Raw genomic sequence first — 6,545 nt, 5'->3', positions numbered from 1 at the left:
CTTCTCTTTTTTCTTTTTTTTTTCTTAGTGCATAATTTTCTCAAGTGTACTCCCTAAATTTTGAGTATATGGAATGTTTGTTTAGTTGGCTTAGGGATAACTCTTGAGGTATTATGCACAATTGGGACGAAAGTTATTCCGGTGGGTTCAAATGATCTACGCTATTTCATGTCACTGGTCGGTCGCGACTGTCAACAAAATTCATTCAAGTTCGACTTGCATCTCATGTTATTCCAGTTCCTCCCACAGAATCTTAAACTCGACTATCGTGTACACTACTAATAATACCCACAATGTACGCATATACAATAAACATTTCATTTCACTGGGTATTCATGACGTGTGATAAAACTAAGTAACATGCAGTTCATTCACCCCACAATGTACGCATATACAATAAACATTTCATTTCACTGGGGTATTCATGACGTGTGATAAAACTAAGTAACATGCAGTTCATTCACCCCACAATCATCATCAGCTACCAATTCACTAGTTTCACCATTCACGGACACTCATGCACGACAACAAATACGAATATGCAAGACGACCCCCTCATACTAGAAGTGTGCAATGTCCCCATTGCACAAAAGAGTCAGACACAGAAATGCAAACACAAATGCAGACTAATAAAAATGAAAGTTAAAACATGCTAGAAATAAACAACGGTGAGAAAGAAAAACAGAAAACAGCGAAAAAAATTAAATGTGCAAAGGAGGGGAAACAGTAAACTCCCCTGATCAAGTGTCATCCTCATCATGCTCCGGCGGTGGCACTCATGCGGCTTCCCCCTACTAAAATAATCATACTGGAACTGGAATGGGGGAGGAGGTAGCGGAGTCGGTCGAATGGTCGACGGGTCAACGCCCCCGTGCACAAGCAAAGTGCGCATCATGGAGTCAATGTGCGATAAATGATCCGCGACATAGGAGTTGAACTGACTCTGATGTGCTTGGAAGGCTAGACTTTCATCCATCTTATCATTCTGAGTTCGCCTGCGGGGTTGTGGTGGGAGGCGGCGTGGGATGGCAGTGCTAGATCCACCGGCTTCCCCCTCCTGAGTGGGGAAGTCCGCCCGTCGTTTCGCTCTTTTTCTCTGTTCATCCTCCTAACAAATCGGCTTCATCAGTTGAAGCCACTCCTCGTCGTCCCGAAACAGTACCCCAGCCCGTGCACACAATTCGGAAATAATGGTCGGGAAGAAAAGACCTATGTGGCTGTTGTGGGTGCTCAGTGTGATTTGCGAGTTGATAAGTTTTCCCACATCGATGTCGTCTCCTCGGTGCAACGCAAAAAGTAACACCGCACGCTCTTTTTGCACCTCGATTTTGTGCGAGACTGGCATCATCCGTCGGGCCACAAACAAATACCACAAGGCACTCTCATCTCTTAAGTACTTCTCATCAAAACAGCTCGGCGTTCCACCCAATGGTTTCCACATTGCACCCGGGTGGCACAAAGTCTCGATAATCAGGTTGTAGTCGGGATTAACCACCAATGCCTGGAAATTATAGTCATCGACCTCGGCCGTTTCCAAGAGGGCGTTAATCGTGGCCGAATCAAATGGCACAAGTTTTCCTCTAACAAATGCCCTACTATCAGTTCGTTCAACGGCATTGGCGTAGAATTCCCTAACTACCGACACCACAGCCGCCTTAGGTTGCTCGCCGAATTTGTCCCATCACCTTCTTTCTAATTCCACAATAGGTGTCATGTATCTATCTTCAAAAGTGCGACGAAATCCCCTCTCGGCTATGGGATTTCTATGTATTTTAGCATGATCATATCTCGCACGAGCCTCCGCACTCACGAAACGTGTTCTATCAAATGAGGATGAAGAGGAGGAACTAGGATTACCTCGTTGCTTCTTGGGAGCCATGGGATTGAAGAGTGGAAGATGATGCCTTGAATTGGAGAAAGGTGTTCTTGCTTCCTAAGGGAGAGTGTGCCTTGCCGCCGGAAAATTGAGTGGAGATGGTGGTGCCTGCCCAAGAAAATCGAAAAGGAAAAGGATGAGAGGAGTTAGGGATTTGGGGAGTGAAATTGGGGAAAATTTCGTGCAGAATGAGGAAAGGGGAAAGGGGAAATCGCGATTTAAAAGACGTCGCGCTCGAGCGGTAGAAAATTACCGGGCGCGACCCTCTCTGGAATTTTTTTTCACAGGTATGCGCTCGCGCTCGGGCGGTAGAAAACTACCGCTCGAGCGCCAACCTCTCGGGAACTTTTTGATGCTTCGGGCGCGCTCGAGCGATAGAAAACCACCGCCCGAGCGCCGAGTTCTCGGGAAAATTACACTTTTTGTTTTGTTTTTTTTTAAATAAAATAAAACGACAGTAAAATAAAATATGCTGACACGAAAGAAAAAGAATATTAAATTAAATGCAAGAGAAGGGAAAGAAAAGTAAGTTCTCAATTTATCGTCGAGAGCTAGACTGTCGGCCGGTCTCAGTTCGGCATGTCTTGGGACCGGGTGATTCCAAGTTGTGGCTCAACTGTGCCACCCATGTAGTGCTTCAGGCACTGGGCATTGACCGTGAATGTCCCGTCCTTCCCATCTTTCAATTCTACAGCTCCCGATGGATAAACTTTGGAAATCACGAATGGACCAGACCATCGTGACTTCAATTTTCCTGGAAACAGTCGCGACCGGGAGTTGTAGAGTAGGACACTTTCACCCTCTTTAAATTCTCTTTCGATGATCCGCCTATCATGAGCCTTCTTTGTCTTTTCTTTGTATGACAGTGCTAGATCATAGGCTAGATTCCGGAATTCCTCCAACTGATCTAGTTGAAGCAAACGCTGTTCACCTGCATCAGTAAAATTAAAGTTCAGTGCTTTTGTGGCCCAGTATGCGCGATGCTCTAACTCTACAGGTAGATGACATGATTTACCAAACAAAAGCCTATACGGTTTAGTGCCTATAGGTGTTTTAAAAGCAGTCCTATATGCCCAAAGAGCATCATCTAATCTCACCGACCAATCCTTCCTACTGACACCTACCACTTTTTCCAAAATTCGCTTTATCTCTCGGTTAGACACCTCCACTTGCCCACTCGTCTGAGGGTGATAGGGGGTAGAGATTTTATGTGAGACACCATATTTTCTCAAAAATTTTTCAAATAGGTTGTTGCAAAAATGCGTGCCACCATCACTAATGATTGCTCGTGGTGTTCCAAATCGGTTAAAAATGTTTTTCTTTAAAAATTTTAGGACCACTTGAGCATCATTAGTGGCATACGCTTCCGCCTCTACCCACTTAGACACATAATCAACCGCAACCAAGATGTATTTTTTCGTGAAAGAACTGGGGAACGGTCCCATGAAGTCTATTCCCCACACATCAAAAACCTCACATTCAATGATATTATTTAACGGCATTTCATGACGGTTAGAGATGTTACCTGACCGCTGGCATTTATCACAATGTAGCACATAAGAACGAGCATCTTTGAAAAGAGTTGGCCAATAAAAGCCACATTCAAGTACCTTGGATGCCGTCCTTGTTGGTCCGAAATGACCACCTACCTCACGGTCATGACAATGGTTGAGAATTTGATCCAACTCTTCCTCCGCAACACACCGTCTTATCATGGAATCTGCACAAATTTTAAACAAAAACGGTTCCTCCCAAAAATAGTATTTCACGTCAGAAAAGAATTTCTTCCGTTGGTGGAACGATAGGTTTGGTGGATGTATGCCTGTGACAAGAAAGTTAGCGAAATTTGCATACCATGGACAATGTTTCATCTCAAACAGTTGCTCGTCAGGAAACCAATCATTAATAGCTTGATCTACATATTCATTACTAACAAGCTCTAGTCTAGATAAATTATCCGCCACCACATTCTCAACACCTTTCTTATCTTTTATTTCAAAATCAAACTCTTGTAACAGTAAGATGCACCGAAGCAAGCGTGGCTTTGCATCTTTTTTAGCAAGCAAATATTTCAGTGCAGAGTGGTCTGTGTAAATAATGACTTTTGACAAAACAAGATATGCATGAAATTTATCAAGTGCAAACACTACTGCAAGTAACTCTTTTTTAGTGGTGGCATAATTTAATTGTGCTTCATCTAGAGTCTTACTTGCATAGTATATAGTGTGGAATACCTTGTTCCGTCTTTGGCCGAGGATAGCACCAACCGCAGTATCACTGGCATCGCACATGATTTCGAAGGGCAGATCCCAATCCGGTGCCACCAAGACAGGAGCCGTCACCAAGCGCTCCTTTAAATCCTCGTATGCCTGCAAACAGTTAGAATTAAAATCAAAGGGCATATCTTTCATAAGTAGAGAGGATAGAGGTTTGGCAACTTTAGAAAAATCTTTGATAAACCGCCGATAGAAACCAGCGTGGCCTAAAAAACTTCTAACTCCCTTTACTGAGGCTGGTGGTGGTAGGTTCTTTATGACTTCAATTTTTGCCTTGTCCATCTCAATTCCTTGCTCCGAAACCTTGTGCCCTAAAACAATTCCCTCTTGTACCATGAAATGGCACTTTTCCCAATTGAGCACCAAGTTCGTCTCCTCGCATCTTCTCAACACGGATCTCAAATTCTGCAAGCACTCATCAAACGTTGCACCAAAGATATAAAAATCATCCATAAATATTTAAAGAAAGGTTTCAATCATATCATGGAATATAGCATTCATACAGCGCTGAAATGTAGCAGGTGCATTACAAAGACCAAAAGGCTTTCGGCGAAAAGCAAACGTGCCATAAGGACAAGTGAAAGTGGTTTTCTCTTGGTCCTCAGATGCAATTGTGATTTGATTATACCCCAAATATCCATCTAGAAAACAATAAAATTCATGCCCCGCTAATCTCTCCAACATTTGATCAATAAAAGGAAGGGGGAAATGGTCCTTACGGGTAGCATCATTCAACTTCCTATAGTCAATACACTCTCGTGAGAATAAGTTCATTCTTTTCATTGGTGATCACCGTAATCCCACCTTTCTTAGGCACACATTGAACCGGACTTACCCAAGGACTATCGAAAATAGGGTAGATAATACCTGAATCGAGAAGCTTAATAGTTTCAGCTTTCACTATCTCTTGCATCTTTGGATTTAGTCGTCTTTGAGGTTGCACGAGAGGTGAGTACTTTTCTTCCATCAAGATTTTATGCATGCTTATCGATGAACTGATTCCCTTGATGTCTGCCACCTTCCAAGCGAATGCCCTTTTGTGCTCTTTGAGAACTTGCAACAATTTGTCCTCCATAGCATCTGTCAAAGCAGCAGAAATAATGACAGGCAACGTGTTATTCTCACCTAGGAATACGTACTTTAAGTGCGGAGGTAAGGGTTTGAGTTCAAGCGTCGGTGGCTCCTCGATGCTCAACTTTGGAGGGATCAAATCTCTGCGTTCTCCTAAGTCCTCCAGTCGCATCTTCATTGGCTTTCTCCATGGATGGTTGGCATTGAGATGTGCCACAATTTCTGTTTTTTCATCATCCAATTCCTCTTCTCCCAACTCAGTAGTGATAGTGGCTTCAAAAAGGTCCCTAAAAGCATCCTGCACATAGTGAGACACAAGAGAGTCAAAAGCATCAATTCTAAAACAGCTATCAGAATGCAGTGTGTGCTTAAGTGCATTAAAAACATCAAAAGTAATCTCCTCCTCGCCCACTCGCAATCTCAACTTCCCTTCTTGTACATCAATCAGTGCATTGCCAGTCGCAAGGAATGGTCTCCCCAAAATTAGAGGCATCTCTATATCCTCCTCCATTTCGAGCACCACGAAATCCGCCGGAAAAATGAATTTGTCCACTTTCACTAGCACATCCTCAATCACTCATCGGGGGTACTTGACAGATCTGTCAGCCAGTTGCAAAGACATCCTCGTCGGCTTAGGTTCTCCCAACCCAAGTTTCCTAAACACAGACAATGGCATAGTATTAATACTTGCAACAAGATCACATAATGCCTTATGAAAAACAACGTCACCAATCATGCAAGGAATAGAGAAACTCCCTGGGTCTTTTAGTTTCGGAGGGATTTTGTTTCGCACCAAAGCGGAGCAATTTTCGGTTAAGTTCACTGTCATATGATCCTCCAACTTCCTCTTATTAGCTAAAATTTCCTTCAAAAATTTAGCATAACTAGGCATTTGCATTAGAGCATCGGCAAAGGGAATATTGATATGCAACTTTTTAAACACCTCAAGAAACTTACCGAATTGTGCATCTAGTTTTGCTTTTTTCAATGCAGCAGGAAAAGGAGGAGGTATAACAATTTTAGGTTGTGCAGTGGGTGCTGGTGTAGAGTTAGAAGACTTACCTTTAGATGTCGTAATCTGTTCATCCGGCACTTGAATTTTTTCTTTCTCTCTTGACTCCAAAACTTACCCACTCTTCAACTCAATGGCCTTCACTTGCTCTTTTGGATTGGTCTCGGTGTTACTTGGCAAGGTGCCTGGCTCTTGACTTGCTATCATCTTTGCTAACTGACCAATCTGATTTTCAAGCTCCTTTATCGATGCATCCTGATTTTGAAGTCTAGTTTCAGTGGATGAAATAAACCTAGACATCATTTACTCC

This window comes from Primulina eburnea, chromosome 18 (assembly GCF_022965805.1).
Source record: "Primulina eburnea isolate SZY01 chromosome 18, ASM2296580v1, whole genome shotgun sequence".
Classification (NCBI taxonomy): domain Eukaryota; kingdom Viridiplantae; phylum Streptophyta; class Magnoliopsida; order Lamiales; family Gesneriaceae; genus Primulina; species Primulina eburnea.
This window is presented reverse-complemented; position numbering follows the sequence as displayed.